This window comes from Aplidium turbinatum, chromosome 1, assembly GCF_918807975.1.
Source record: "Aplidium turbinatum chromosome 1, kaAplTurb1.1, whole genome shotgun sequence".
NCBI classification, from domain to species: domain Eukaryota; kingdom Metazoa; phylum Chordata; class Ascidiacea; order Aplousobranchia; family Polyclinidae; genus Aplidium; species Aplidium turbinatum.
Genome location: NC_137472.1, coordinates 20,151,959 through 20,169,145, shown reverse-complemented (window position 1 = coordinate 20,169,145; position 17,187 = coordinate 20,151,959).

Genomic DNA, 17,187 nt, shown 5'->3' with positions numbered 1-17,187 from the left:
CAGGGTTGGTGCCCGTTCCCCAGCGTCCGGACCAGAAGCTGGCTGGATCTTTTGGGTTGTAGAGGAGGGCGAGGTTGTTGTTCGCAGCCCAAGTAGCCAGGCTTTCTCCGTCGCTGTTGATGTATTTGTAACCCCAGTCGGTGTGCTGGCAGTTAAAGTCACCAGCATAGATACTGGGTGAGGGGAATGCGGGTATAGATGATGGGTTCAGGCGTGAGGATGGTGGCTTGTATACATTGATGATGTTGTAATTTTCAATGCTCACACAAACCCATTCTATTTCTTCATTGACTGAGGAGTTTGCAAGCGTCCAGTTCAAGCTCTCATGGACGAACGTGGCGAGGCCATGTTTCCTGCTTTGGGTTGACCCAGCTAGTGAATAGTGTGGAATTACTAGCTTGTCTGCAGAAGTGCAGTGGGTCTCCTGGAGGAGGATGACAAGAGCTCGGTTCTTATGAGCGAGCTGCTCGATCACATCAATCTTGCTGGATGTGATGCCCTCAGCGTTCAGCTGTAAGATGGTGGGACGACGGTACTTGTCGACAGTGGGACTGCCGCGCTCTGAAAAGAGCGGTTCTCGTGGGGTCTTGTGCTGAGCGCTCCGGGTCGAGGTTCGGTTTTGACAGTCTTCGTTTCGCATTTTTATAATGCTACTTACAGGGGGGACCGCGTGAAGGTGACTGTTCTTCCCCCCCCGGCATTGCTTTAAACGTATTTATATCAAAACTAACCATAAACAACAAAGCAGATATTTTGATATCTTTTTATAGATGATAATAGCACATCAATACTAAACAAATAACATATTTAAAAGGGTTTTAAAAAACAGGCACCAGACAAATAAAACGCCAAGAAATTAAAAAAATACAATTAATAAAATACCATCTGGCAACTTTGTGGTTTGCGAGGTTTGCTAGGTTTGCTACGTTTGCTAGGTTTGCGAGGTTTGCTAGGTTTGCTACGTTTGCTAGGTTTGCGAGGTTTGCTAGGTTTGCGACATTTAAAGACGCCCCTCATGCGTAGAGGCTGTATTCCTTTCGCCTGAAACCAAAAGCAGCCGCTATGAGATACGCATTGACGTCACTGGGAAAGCAAGTTTAACCATAACACCAGATAACACATCTGATTGGCTAAGCAGCTGGTGTCGTTTTGCAAAACGATTGAGGATTGGATAAAACGAAGGCGTTTTTCAATGTAAGGTAAGCACTTTTGAAAGTTGATTTCCCTGGAGCTTCAGTGATGGTTTCTGACAAAAGCGTTTGCGTTAATTGGCATTTATAGGCAAGAAATGCGGTTTGGTGAGGACTTAGATACTCACAAGAGTTACGAGTAATTCTAGTCACGAACACAGTAATTTTCAAGTTAAAATAGACTTGATAAAAATAATAAGAAGTTAAACCTAGAATTCAGTCATTATATTTTGCATAGTTTTCGCTCAGGTAAGCACTGCTTTCCTTGCTTTCCCTCACCGATCGTCACTGCGTATTTGTAATGTACAGGCAGCAGATGGGGTGTTTTGATCAATCAGAAGGCAGGATTTAACCAACGCGGTTTGAAGAAATTTTGCAGGAAAACGTCAGTCAATCAGGTTTCTCACGACTCGGAACATTTGCCCATGATGTCGAAATTTCTATAAGTATATGCCAGCAACACATTGATAAATCTTACAAGTGGCCTACCTGAATACTTAGCATTCGAAAATTTTTACACACACCTTATTTAGCCTACTAAACTTTTTTTGCAATTTTTCTTCAAAACGCGCCTTCTGATTCTTCCCAAATTCGATTTTGACGGGTGATGTTGCGAATTATGAGAAACCTGATCTCTTAAACTTTTTCCGGCGAAATTTTTCTCATCTGGGTTAAATCTTGCCTAACCCGAAGGCAATAACCAATATCTTGATGTATCTTCTGTACAACCCCACGCATGGGTGAGCTTTCTATCCAGCTCGGTTAAACTCAACGAATGTTAACGGAAGTAGAATGCTTCCGCTTTTTTCTTCGTTATGAGGTTTTCGTTGAAGAAGTGTTTGTCCATCCTCATCTTTCCTGCGCCATTGCGTAGAATCATTTTTTTCATAAAGATTGATGTTTGGTTTGCCTCAGGAAAAGGAAAGTATTTTAAGTATAGGCCTACTTACGATTTTTAAAGTAACTTGAGCAAGCCACGACACACAGCAGGTAATAGGCAGGGGCGTTGACAAGGGGGTCTAGGTGGTACTTTTGGACCCGGGCCCGGAATATTTAGGGGGCCCGGAGGATTTAAAAAATTCCCCGCGACTTCCAACATTATCAATATCTTCTGTAAAACAAAATACCATTCCAGTATGTACAAGTGGGGACTGGCTATCTCAGCGCCTTGCAAGTACGGCGCGGAGGAACAAAGTGCTTACCATATCATTCTTGAATGCCCCATTTACAAGGCCCCAAATAAAATGCATGGCATAGCGGAACTGGACGAAGCTACTCTCACCTGGCTTTCCATCACCTGCCCTGAAACCTGAACAATCTTGTCTCACACGAAAGAACAAAGTAGCATTTATTTAATGGTTTCGTTGATTTAAAATAGTCATTCTAAATGATGACCAAACAATACAATACCGATGAATGCAACCTAAGCTATAAAATGTCGAGTTTTTATAGCAGTTGGCCTATATAGCAACACAGTTCATATCAAAATGCAAAAAAAAAACGCTGCTCCAGTTAAATATGAATGTGGATGGCTCCTCAAATAGAGATGTGGTTTCACCAACTGGGGTTTTGGAAGAGTTAAATAGGGCCTTGCATAATTTAAGCCATATTATCAAGCTTCTGTAGCAACATTAACAACATTTTTTCATTTCAAATAGCCAAAAAAAACCATTAAACAAATTGAAATGAGTGGGCCTCTAAACAACAGTGCTTCCCTCCGGGGGAATGAGGAGCGGTTAATACGGCCCTGCTATCCAAGAACACCAGGCAGGGTTGTTGACAGGATTTCTCGGGCCTGGTACCAGTTTATTTTCGGGCCCCCTTCATCGACAATGTTATGAATATAAAGGTTTACAAACTTTTATTGATATCGTTTAAGCATGGTCATTTAACAAATCTTGCGCAATCTTAAAAATTCTTGAATCGCAAAACTTACTATTTCTACCTAGCGTTTTTTTTTTACTTTTATTTGTCACATGGCGCTAGAGTATTACTTCCCGATTCCATTGATGTTTCACTGATCATTCTAGACTCACCAGAAGAGAATTTACAGCAAAGGTAGTGTAGACAGTCAGAAAGTTTTCAATTTGATTTAGAAAAGGTGTTTGGGCCTCGGTCAAACATTTGCTGATTGCTGCAATCTGAAAAGCGGTTTTGGTCTAATTTTTAGTGCAGAAATAGGAATAGCAATCTTCTTACTTATGTAATTTCAGTTTTTGAGTTTGAACAAATATTAGCCTGTTTATTTTGAAATTCGTGTTTCGGAAAATATTCGTGGTTAGGGAAATCACTATAGCCTACTAGACTAAATTCTTATTTTACTGTTTGGTGGCTAAAGTGGCTATTTTACCACCAGAAAGCTGAAGTGGGCCCTGTACCCAGAATGGGCCCCGGTACTTTACCATCTGTTGACTGAAATAGCTGTTTTAACCTATTTGAATAAGCTGAAGATGCCATTACTATAGCGAAATCGATTCTTAACTTAATAAATTACACTAAGAGGTTAAATTGTTGTGCAAATGCCAGCATTTGATGAATGCAAAATAGCAATTCCTTTAGATCTGATTATATTAAGATCTTGATAATATTTGAAGTCGCGGGGAATTTTTTATATCCGGGCGGCCGGGCCCCTTAAATATTTCGGGCCCGGGTCCAAAAGTACCACCTAGACCCTCCTGTCAATGCTCTTGACACCAGGAGACATCATCTCTCTTAAGATTTTCAAAGCATGCTTAGAAGAAATTTTCAAAAATTTAAATTGGGAAGAAAAAGGTATCAAAGTAGATGGCGAATACCTATCCAATCTCAGGTTTGCTGATGACATCATTTTGATATCTTCAACACCCAATGAACTCCAAACAATGTTGACTGAACTCGACGAGACAAGCAAAGAGGTCGGTCTCAAAATGAATTTGACTAACACATGTTATGTTCAATCACCATGCCAAAAGCAAACCAAAACATTACATTTGATGGAGCCAATCTCCAAAACGTAAACAAATACACATACCTTGGCCAAATAGTAACCACATCACCTGATAAAGAAGAAGAAATTAAAAGAAGACTTGGTTGGCAGGCATTTGGAAGAGCGAGTTCAATATTTAAAAGTAAAGAGAAAAGTAATTCTCAATGAAAAGAAAAGAAAAGACAGGAAACCAGCCAAACACATATCAAAGATATCATTCAAACAATAAAAAGTTTAACGTGGAAATGGGCAAGACGTATCATGCGAACTGACAACAGGTGGACAAGAAGAGCTACTGACTGGATACCGCTTGACAATAAACGCAAAAGAGGGAAACAGAAAACAAGATGGCCAGACGAACTCTACCAATTCGACAAACACTGGACACAAACGTGCAAAGACAGACAAAATCATAAAGATATGGGGAAGGCCTTCATCCTGCAGTAGAACAACAATGGCTGACAATGATGATGATGATGATCCAAGAACAGCCTTGAACAATGACATGTTTGCTCTAGTATACACAATCACAACGCTAAAAAATCAACATTTTTTGAAAGTGGGGAGGGCATGACCCAATGTCTCCCCTGCGTACGCCACTGGTCATCTGCAAGACACAATCGTGTGCTTCCCAGCAGGATTAAACCGACGTTCATTTAATTGTCATGCAAACGTTCTCACTATTCAGCCACGCAACGAATGTTTTGAGTCGAAATAGAGGAATCGAAACTAAAATGACGATCATTTCCGTTTCAACAAATTAAATTCCTGTAGCTCAGGTCAGAGAATTTAGTTTCTTTGCGAAAGTTCCAAACAGTTTTTGGAAGGATAAAGATAAATTAGGTCATGCAACTTTTATCAGCTGTCTCTTTTAATGCCTTAATTTATCTTCTATAATTTACTATGCAACTAAAGGAATGCTATGTGCCCTACGTCTGTTTCTTTATATGTTTAGCTTATTGTTTTGTTCTCTTTGCTAATTCCAGAGAAAAGAAAACTGAATTGAACTTTTGATTTGCACCTTCCGAAAGTGTAAATGTCAATTTTATGGTTGATCACGTCCACAATTTAACATTACACAACGCTTTTTTACTTAAAATATCTATTACGCCGCGGATGTGGAAATCAAATTGCTGACAATGCATCAAGATGCAGTCAAAGTAGAAATGTTATTCAAATCATGTTGTTAAACGTCCAAATGTTGTAAAAAGAGTTGTGTAACATGTAACATTAAGAAAGTGCAATATGTACAGTGCAAGAGGCGATCTACAATAAAGTAGTCTGTTTACGGTACCACAAGCAGCATACAATTGGTGGAAGTAGTCTGTTAAAACCACAACAACAAACGCCTGGTGGAGCATCATTCAATTTTTAACAAAGTTTCACTTGCATCAAGTCAACGTCGCCACACGTCAAGATCCAGTGGCAATCCAGACTTTCTGCGCTTGGCATGCGAAAGTCGAATCGATAAACTGCAACTTTCCAAACCAGCAGTTGATACAGAACACGATACACGTACATCACTATGACGTGGTCGAGCAATAAAGCCAGCAGGAGAATGCGTTCACAGAATTGATCCAATCTGTTTTCAAGCGGCTGAAGCCAATGCTACACAAGTAGCTTCAAGCCACAAAGAAGCTTGCACCGTTGTTTTGTTGCCAACGGAGAGACAATTTTGTAGTAGGCAACAATCGCAGTGATTTCTTGGTTGTTTCAATTTGTAGAGGCAGAGCAGTATTCGAGGACATTTTATTGTAAAAAGGAAGTGTTGCATAATCAGTTGATGAGTGTATTTCGGCGTAAAGTAGCTGGAATAACTTCAGAAAAAATCTATCAAGCATTGATTTTTTGTGCACGATGAAACAAATTTTTTTATCTTTTTAGTTATTCTGAGGTTTACTTATTATATTGTAGCATAGACAAAAAAGACAAAAGTTGATATGTCCTTGTAGTAACCTACTGGTAGAAGGTAGATAGTAATCTATTTTGGTTCCAGTATTTCAACTGTTCGCTGTCTTACGTTGCTGTGTCTTAGGTTTGTGCTTAGGTAGAAAAAGAAATCAAAATGCTATGGCATATTCCCGAGTTTGTATCTTTCATTTTGTCTTCATGTTTGGAATTGACAGCTGCTTATGTGGCTTCTTGTTTTCAGCCTGTCCTAGGCTGACAAGCAAAAAAAAAAAAAAAAGCGTTGCGAGAATGTTTGTTGATATCCTCCTTTAAGCTGTCACGATTCGTGTTTGATTAATATAATGTATAGCTTTGGTAGAGAGGTACTTTTTAAAAACCATAGACAGACAATCGATAACAACTTAATAACATTGAATTGCATAATTCAAAATTAATACAGAAATGAAACAGATACATAATTTCAAACGTTTTCGGCAAAACTTTCTGCCCTCTTCAGGAAAATATCTTAATTCATCTAAACAAAACAAAATTATTCGTGAAATGTTAATAATAAATGACTGAAAATTTAATAAAACTGCACTGACCTGCGTACAAGCAACAACTGACGAACAAACACAAAAGGTGGTAGCAATCTGTCATAATTATGCGGGAGTGTGGTCATGAGACAAGATAGTGAGCGGACAACATAACATAAAATAAACGTAAGCTAATACAAATTCAACAAAAAAGATGCCCCTTTAGCGAATAATTGTTTGTTGAGCCTGGGGTTGTGCTGCTTTATTTGGAGTGCCTCATGAATTTTAGTTTCAAACTCTGATTGACAGTTGCGAATTATCTTGAATGAATCTAATGTAAATTTGATGTTGGAACAAATACTGCAGTCATAAATGTGGTCTTTGATTGCACTGTGTTTATTGATGTCTGTTAAATTTAGGTGTTCCGTTGCTCTTGTTACCAAGTGTCTTGTGGACATACCTATGTATGTCATGTTCGTGTCGCACGAACAAGTGAATTTGTAGACAATGTTGGAACGAAGAGACTGCCGAACGGGAGATTTCAGCGAAAAATATCTACTTATTTTAAAGGTTTTGTACAGAGGAACAATGTCGATATCAAATTTACACTTAAAGAGTTTAGATAGTTTTTTAGCGTATACGAGAGATTCCTTTCCTAGGAAAGGTATGGATATAGAGTTCTGGAAATTTATGACGTCAGTATTCGGTGAAGATACTGAATTGAAACGTTGTAAAACCTTATCAAAAAACTGCCCGGGATATCCATTCGCACATAACATAGATTTAATTTTGGTGATTTCATTCATGTAGTGATAATTGTCTGAGCAGATAGAACGAGCACGATTAAGCAAACCTAACACCAACCCAAATTTCCATTTCATAGGACACATTGCGTTGAAATTTAATAATAATCCAGTGTTACTAGGTTTTCGCCAAACCCATGTGTCAAAAGTACTTTCGTTAATCTTTAGTTCAACATCCAAGAATGGTATAGTTTCTCTAGCTTTTTCCACTGTGAATTTTATGTTTTTATGTTGGGAATTTAGCACATTTAGAAAAGTTGAGCACGAATCTTCATCATCAAAAACAGCAAAAATATCATCTACATACCTAAGATAAAGTTTCGGATGGAAATCTTTAGACTCTTCAAGAATTTTTGTTTCAATATGTGCTAGGAAAAAATTAGCAATGGTAGGGCCTAATGGAGACCCCATTGCTACGCCATCGATTTGTTTATATAAATTATTTTTGTACAAAAACATGCCTTGTGTGGCTAACGTGAGGAGTTTAATGAAAATTTCTTTCTTGATAGGAGGGTGATTAGGTTGGGAATCCGAAAAAATGTAATCAGCAATGATATTTATGGTTTCAACCAACGGTACATTTGTAAACAAAGAAGACACATCAAAACTCACCATCAATTGATTTTTGTGGCACGGAAAGTTATTTACATTTTCTAAGAATTTGTTGGTAGAGTCGAGCATATATTTATTAATATAATATAATGTTGTACCAAAAGCATTTGGTTAGTTTTAGTAAGATTAATTAGGTAGTTTTTTACATCGCCTTAGCATCGGACGACGTTAAAACGATGCAAAAACGACAACCTTTACCACCTGGGTCATGTTGTATAGACCAAGGTAGGTGTTGTGTTAAACAGTGCAACATGTAGCTATAACTAATTTTTCTAAGTTTTATTATCATTTGTTATGCGTTCTACGCAATCAGAAAAATAAAGTTGTATTCATGCGGGTTGCAACGATTTTACTGTAGCCTATATTGATAGCAAAAGATTATGCCAAAGCATGTACTAATTATTTGCAGTGCAGATTGAAGTTAAGCAATTTCTTGAGCAAGCTTGGCTTTGGTTTTAAAAAGTGGTTTTATTGTATTGAAACTATTTGAGTATGCTCATTTTCAATTCAAAACGAGGAAGCCTATTCGCTGCATTAAACCTATCGGAACACTTTAAAAACTATGAAATTGTTTGACAACATACAGTGGTGAATGAACAATAGTAGCAAGCGCATTGCAGCATTGAGTCTACCAATAAGTCTGCTCTGCCTAATTGTGAAACCAATTTAGCGAAAGAATTCAGATTTCAGCTGGTTTTGCTATATACAATTTCATTTTTTCACTAAAATTCTGATGGCTTGATCGGAATATCTCTTTAATCAACCCTGTTTGTTTATCTTGGATGCGAGCGAGGCTGGAAGTGGATCTACGTTTGTCCTTTGAATAGTGTTTGAGTGATACGTGTAACTTATTCCTTTTGGAGCTAGTCATACAGAAAAATCCGCTGTTTTTATATTGTAATTTTTACATTACATTAGGCTACATCATACAAATGAAAATTTTTGCTGTCTGGGGCCATCATATTAGCCAGGTTTGCAGTGTTTGTTCATTTTATTACGTGTTATCATTTTTTTATAAAATGCTTTTTTACAATGTGGCCTTACAATATCGGTATTTTAGCTACTTGATTGGGTAATAGTAGTTATTCATTGATGTATCAACCATGGTAATCAACAATGAATATTTTGCAGTCACTTTCACACCAAACGAACGCAAAGCGACATGTTTATGTTTTCAGGGTAATTATGTAAGTGTTTTTTTCCTTGATTTAACACCAATCAGTGTTGCTTTTATTAAATGAAAGTAGTGGGGTCCTTTGCACAGAACCTTTGCTACAGGGTTTCAATTGTAAGTTAAAAGTGAATGAAAAACTATAATTGCATAGATTTTGCTGCAAGTTTGTCACTGATTTCAGCAATGTTTGCAACTAGTTTTGCTGAAGCAAGCAAATCAAAACACCAAAGTATCATTGCATGCTTGCTCAAACCGGAAATCAAACACAAATCGTGAGAGTGAAATACGCTTTGAAATCACGTTTAAGAAGCTGTTACAACAGTGAAATTAATAGCTTGGTCGTTGTTTGTAGAAGTTGCTGCAGAAGTTCAAGTCTTTGTCACTGGTGGTAAACCTTGCTTTAATTGTGAATCTGGATGTCCATTTACCAAATCACTAAATAGTTAATTACAAATGTTGGTTTCAGTTTTGTCGTTCTACAACTGCTGAAGTGCTGTTCAAATATGACAATAATAATGCTTGTTTTTATATAGCGCTGTGTACATCGCAGATTGCGTTGTACCTCAGCGCTTTACAAAGCAGACAGTGTCAGTGCAGCCGTATAGAGGCGCAACCGAGTATATTATTACCCGAATTTATACCATTGCTGAGTGTCAAGCAGGTATAAGATTCAGTAGCACTTTTGAAAAGTTTTTGGTATGAGCCGACAGGGTGTCGAACTCATGCCTAATGATTCCGGGGAGGACGGACCAACCACTAAACCATCGAGCCTGTTATATAATACATAGCCTTTTCGGGAGTACATTATAAGAATTTAAGTACCCGAACTCCAATGCCTGAGTTTTGGCTGATTTTCCAAAATTTTAGTGTGAAACGTTACGTACCGGTAGGCCTACACAATTTCAATTATGCAAGAAAACGGCATTTATGATACTTAAACTAACCAAGGTTTTCATAGCTATGTGTCTTCACATTTTCCGACATAGGCTGTAGGCAGGATTGCCATACCGCCCTTATTTGTAAGATTTCTCCTTATTTTGAAGGGCAATGTCTTAGATTAATTTATTGTCCTTATTTCAAAGAAAATTCCTTGTTTTTTGAGGAGTCCATATTTTGTTTTATTTTCAACAACTACGAAACTTTTATCTTTTTTTGGAATATATCGATGACGATAAGTGGTGTCAATTTGAGAAGCATCCAACACATATCAACTGGACCCTACTAAGAGATCAAACAATTGAGTACGAGGAAGTTAAGGGGTTGGCAAAGCAAATTGATCCGCCAATGGCAATGAAGGATGGGTTGTTCGATCAGGTTTTGGTTGTTGATGCTTTGTTCAGGAAAATTCCACATGATGTGTTTCGCAAGGATGAACCTGAGAACAAGTGTATGAAGATCTTTACTGGAGACGACTCTTTTTTGTTTTTCTACAAGCTGATGAGCATCACCTTCTCCCTTCCAGTCAGTAATGCGTTTGTGGTGCGAGTGTTCTCTCTTATTTCGGATCATTAGACCAAACAAACGGACTTAGTGAAACGCAAACTTAAACTGTCGTGATATGCACGAAGTATTTTCTACGAACAAGGAATTTCGGAACGCATTGTTTTTGGAAAATAATGTCATGTCATGGCTCGCATAAATGCTAAGATTTATTCCAAAACGTTTGTTTTGTGTGGAAATTTAATTTTTCGGTTGTCTTTATTTTGGGGTCTAAGTCGACGGAAAGCCTGGCTATTAACCAGTAAGGCCTATACGGTGATATGCAAAACAGCTACATTGTTGCAGACCGGCAACAAAAATCGTAGGGAACAAAACAGACCTATTTGTAATCTTATAGACCAAAGTTGTCTTTGCGCATTGTAATGCAAGATTTTGGTATGAGCTGAGAATGATAAATGTTACAACATAACAACAATCTATATGACGAACTGTCAACCCTGTTACATATAAAATCAACGTTAGTGGGAAAGTTAGTGCTGTTTCGCTGCCAGTATGCGATGCAAGAAAGATATCAAAGAAGTTTCTGAACGGCATTTAGCCGATTTCTTTGCTTTGTTTTAATTAATGCTAAACTTGAAAACAATTTCTCGTATAGGCAGGGCCGTTGACAGGGATTCTCGGGCCCGGTACCAATTTATTTCGGGCCCCCTTCATCGACAATGTTATGACTTATGAATATAAAGGTTGTGTACAAACTTTTATTGAAGTGCTGTTAAAATGAGGATGACACATGCCGTTCAAAGTAGAAAATTAAGAGGAATATTAAACCACGAAATCCTTGCTCGCAATCACGATCTTCGTCAGTATATTTGAAGTGCATTCAGAATTAAAGAGTGGGTGAAAACAAATATTTCGTGTTTTTGAAAAAAAAATCGTGGTTAGGGAAATCACTATACCCGAAAGGGGGCCCGGTACTTTACTAGCTGACGGCTAAAGTGGCTGTTTTAACATCTGATGGCAATTCCTTTAGATCTGATTATATTAAGATATTGATAATGTTGGAAGTCGCGGGAATCTTTTAAATCCTCCGGGCCCCCTAAATATTCCGGGTCCAAAAGTACCACCTAGAACCCCTTGTCAACGCCCCTGCGTATAGGCTACTCCCATAAGTAGCTGGATGTAAAATGCACTAACAATTTGATTGTTTTGAATGTTAGCACGACTATTCGTTTCCAAGAAATGTCCAGAATTGCGACAGAATTTACTTCATCTGGATTGTTAAGTAGAACCACAACATAATGCTATCATACTTTCTTTTTCATGAAGATGAAGATTGCATGTGTTATCTTTGATAAATGGATTGTTGATCCAAACGTTTCCATGTGTGAGGATTTCAATATTTTGACAAATTACGATCAAACTTGTCAGCCAACCCGTTTAAGTGTTGACTCCCAATGCTCAGATCTCATTTAATTTTTCTCGAATCGCATCTCCATTTTACTAGTAGAAGGGCTTCTATAGTGCACTTTTGCCATCATAGGTTATCTCTGAAAAACGTCTTTCTCCCACTACAAAGCTCTGTTGTCCCCACCACTTTCTGCGTAATCTCTAACAAAGATCTTTGCCCTCTCAAACTTCAATCCTGGCAGGTTTCCATCACAAGCCTTACTTTCCGCCCTTTTTTTCTGAACCTAAAAAATTCTCCAATTCCAAACGTTCGTCTCCAATCTTGACTTAATCTTGATTTTTCCTACATTGGAACAAAATTGCTCATTTGGTGAGACTATATTGCAAAACGTTTTGAAAGCTCCACGCATTTGTCGAAACAATTTTATGGTATCAACGAAAGTAAGATACCGGTACTTCAGTTTTACCAGACTTCCGTGAATCGAGAAAGCATAAAATGAGTTTCACATGGGAGATTTACAATACGCATGATTCCGTATTAAAAATTAGCTTGAAAGAAGGTATTAAGATACTTTGCAGACTGGAAATCAATTCACGCGGACCGGTACCGGTTCGAAGACCGGCCGTTGCAAACCTCTGTACTACAGCGACATATGATCACTTCTCTTCACCGACGAGTCTTGAGTCAAGCATATTTGCTTGTTTGCTAGAAAAAGTCGTTTATCATTTCGTATGACTGTCCTAACCAACAAAATCAATAAATCTATATATGCTTACAGTTTATAGCTAAATTAATAGTGAACTCACGCATTCTTGGAAAAGTTGTTTCAGTATAGTGGGTATATAGACTAGGGCTTTTGTAAGATAAAACGATGGTGAAGTGGCAAAGATGTTGGATATTGGAAGCCGGTAGCGTGAACAGAGATTATTTAGAGTATACGTTTGGATCCGAGGTGCTTTTGAGCCCCCAAATTATTTAGGTTGTCTGGATTGTCTGCAATAGGAAGAAAACCAGTGATATTCGGAGGTGAGAATATGACGCTTGCATGGCACTGGGCACTGCCCCCTATATGCCCCATTGTTATGCATTCCAAAGCTAAAATAACTAGCTGCCTGACAACTCGATTTCTGCCCTCGTGCCATATTTTTTGAAACCTAATAATTTTCATGTTTACAAATGTTTGAAATAACAATTTAAACATAAATATTGGTTTGACGAATATTGCTTGTATTATTGTTGGCTAATAAGATTCAATACAAAAACACATTGTGTAAGTTTTTTCTTCCATATAAAACTTTGTTTCTTACAATTTTTTGTAGTTTTTACTTATTTTTAACCGCCTCTGTAGAGTAGCCTACTTTAGTTTTAAATAACTCATAGCGTATCATTTCTACAATATGTTTATTTTGAGCTCAAGTTGGAAATTTAATCGAGACTTTTCAATGTGCCTTACGGCAATGGTTTTTCGACAAAGTGTAACTTAGACAAATAGAACCTAACAACCACACGCGGCATTTAACATAATATAATAGCATGAAAATAAATTAAAAATTACAAACGTTTTCGGCCATACCCATGTTAGCCCTTTTCAAGTAATCAACTGACTGATGTTCTACATAAATTAAAGTTACAAAACTGATTTACATATACAGAAATTGATAAAAGAAACGCACAAGAATGAAACGGCAAGGCAGAGGAGAGGAAAAAGCACATAACGCTTAATTGCGCAAGGAAAAAAACACATACATGACGCAAAATTACGTGAAGACATTTGGTAGATAGGAGGGGCCTGCGGCAAATAGCTGCCTATTGAGGCAAGGGTTGCATAATATTTTATGAGCAAAGCCTCATGGATTTTAGTGTCGAATCAGGTGAAGCATTTACGTACAATTCTAAAAGACTCCAGGTATGGTTTATTGTTTGAACAAGTTTGGCAATCGAGTATATGATCTGTAATGACACTTTTTCTGTTGAGAGCAATTAAAGCAAAGTGCTCCCTCACTCTCGTGGCCGAATGTCGTTTGGACCTACCAATGAATGTAGCCTATACAGTTTGCGTCATGAACTTGGTCAGAGTTACATATGACGCAAACTGTCCGTGACGTCAGAATGTAACTTGGTCCGTACCAACCAACGAGTCATCTTGGAGAAAGAGGCGGAATCGACTTTTTTTTAGCTAGAATCAGCTTTCGAAGAAAATAAACTATGTACGAATAGATGAGATAAAGACTTTATGCCAGTAACATGGCAGCTCTCTTTATGGTCGACGAACATAGCAGAGAAAAATTACTGAGTTGCTTTCTTGCGTCACACAAGATCTTGACGTTTTCCTTCTTATTGCTTCTGGCGTTTTACGAATTGCTTTGAATGCTTAATCGTTTTGATGACACTACATGTCTGAAGTTTCTTAATGGCAGATTGGCAGTTCAAATTCAGTTTATTGTTTTGCGGGCGATAAACAAACAAGAAGTACATACAAATTGAGTGTCTATCAGCACAGGCAGATGTGGTGTTCTAATTTTGTGAGACAGTACAGCCCAGATTATTCATGACAAGTTTGTTGTGTTTGTTTATAGTAACCTAACCTGTACGAGTGCAGTTAATAAGCGGATGTTTTACTCATTGGCAGGAAAAAGTCTGATTGGTAATTGAAATCAAAGACTTATGCCTCATTTTTGTTCATATGCCAAAAACTCTATATTTTTTATACGCTTATACTGGATGTTTAAAAAGTCTTGAGTATTTTGATCAGTTTTGCAGCCAACTACAAGTTTAAAGCACATGTAGAACTACTGTGTAGAAGTTAAGAAAAGTTTACTGGAAAGTCTAATAGAATAACTGTTCCAAGTTGGCCCCACAGCTAACATCTTGTGACTTGTGTCCAAGTGCTTATTCTGTAAATAATGATATTGATTAATTTCACCACAGTTCGTTGTCAAATAGCGGTAACAAAAAGTCTAAATAAATAAATTGGCTCAAAATTGTTAATAGCCTACTCTCAGTTTTTTGACCTTCTTGTGTTCAGTGAGGAATTGAGTCATTCGCATAAGTCATTATGATTATGTTTGGCTTAAATGATTATGATAAAAATTTGTTTTACTGGTTGAGAGTGGAATGTACGGTACATGAAGGGTACATAGGGGAAGGTCGGGACCCATGATCATGGTGGGAGCCATAATCCACCCCCGTTTTTTTTAATATAAAGTACTCTTTTTGCATTTTTTGACGTCATTATATTTTTTATGCTTGAATAACTTTCCCACAATCCTTTGGTCAAAATTGTACTAAAAATGAAGGTGCAAAGAGGATTTATAGGTTTTGGGTTAAAAAAGTAAATTTTTTTGGCTGAATGTGTTTTAAAATAACTCATTTGTTATACAAGAAATGTTCATGAACTTTTTTATAATGGTAGGTGACGTATTTATGATGAGATTAAGCTGAAAGTTTTTTAGATAGCAATGTTGGTTTTTTTTCAGCTGTAGTTTCATTTCTGAACGATCAGGTAGGGAGCCTTGAGTCACCTTGTGTTGGGACCTACAAGCCATGACAAGTGCCTGTGATAGTAGATGTTAAAGTGTCATATGACATCATTTTTTTGTTTTTACACCTTTCCATTAGGATATATCACAATTCTGACTTTTGTTTCGTTTGCAACTATTAATTATGCTATTTCACATGAAAATTCTGACAATTCATCCCAAGGAATCATTTGAAAATTCTCCATCGCTTATTTCAAAATTTAAAGCTTGGAAGCTGGCTTGAAGATTGATTTCACACATAAATAATACAACTATGTTTTAGAATTGTATTTTTGATATGGCGAAGTGATTTCTTTGCTAAAGTACTACATTTTTTGGCTTATCGCAATTGTGGCTTATCGCTCCCCACATGTGGGGTGCGATAAGCCGCTTGGCGCGTGTTTATGTTTTTGAGCGTAAGTTAAACATTCGCTGAAATAATAACTTGCGCTTTTGCTGTAGAGTAGGTAGCACTACAAGGCATTGCAAAACCAATTTTTAGAGAAAAATATTGAGAAACGTAGAAGATATGCATCTAAAAGAAAAAAGTGGCTCGCAGGTCCCGACCTTCCCCTACCCACGTGGATTACGCCCTTCTACCTCTAGCGATTAAACCTTTTTAAGGCCAAGAATCGTCATCCATTTGTTGTACGTAGCCGTACTAAGGAAGTCTTCTCCACCGCACGACCTGTTCTACATGATGAATGGGAGTCTTCACTCCATCTGACAGTTGCTTTGAGCATGCTCAAAACGCTTGATCTTTGATCTCCTCCGAAGTGACTGATCAAGTGATCATGTCTCACTGGCATAAAACGTTACCCTGTTGGCACACAGTCATGTTGTGCACATGTTGTACTTTTCCTCGAATTAGAAAGGGGATACTTCCAGTAGCGTACGCAGGGGTGGGGTGCATTGGGCCATGGCCACGGTAGTTTAGGCTAGGGGCCCACTCATTTCAGTTTGTTTAATGTTTTTAGCTATTTGAAATGAAAAAATGTTGTAAATATTGTTACAGAAGCTCGATATTCAATTGCTCAATTCACGCAAAATCCTATATACCGCTTCCAAAAGCTTGGCTAGTGAGCCTATATCTCTATTTAGTGGCCTACCCATATTCATATCTAGTTGGTGCAGCGTTTTTTGGCAATATTAAACAAAAAACGTGATAATACTGCTACAAACTCGACAATTTAAAGCTTACGCTGCATCCATCGGTTTTGTCGGTTGGACAACTTCTAACAAATTGAAATCTCTATACTACGTCGCAACTTTTACTGGTTTGTTCAGCTTTTCAACTGCTCACCTTTTTGCAGGTTTATTTCTTAACTTAATAAGTGAAACGGGAATGCATACAGTAGATGCAATTGCTAAAGCTTCTGACAGTTGACATGTTCATTGTCAAACAATTATGAAGCACAACAGTTGCAACTTTTTCTTGCTTTCGGCTTAGTACCTTATTTCACAGTGTAGATTCTAACAATCTCTTTTAGTACCTTATACCGATAATGCAAATGTTTCAGATAAAGCGATTTTTGCTGTTAAGAAATTTCTATTCCGGTCTGTCCCACGTTAAATGGTTTTGTTGTCTTTAGTGTATTTATAGAACGTCACATTAGTTTTTGCCGTTTTCAAACGCTTAAATATTTTTGAA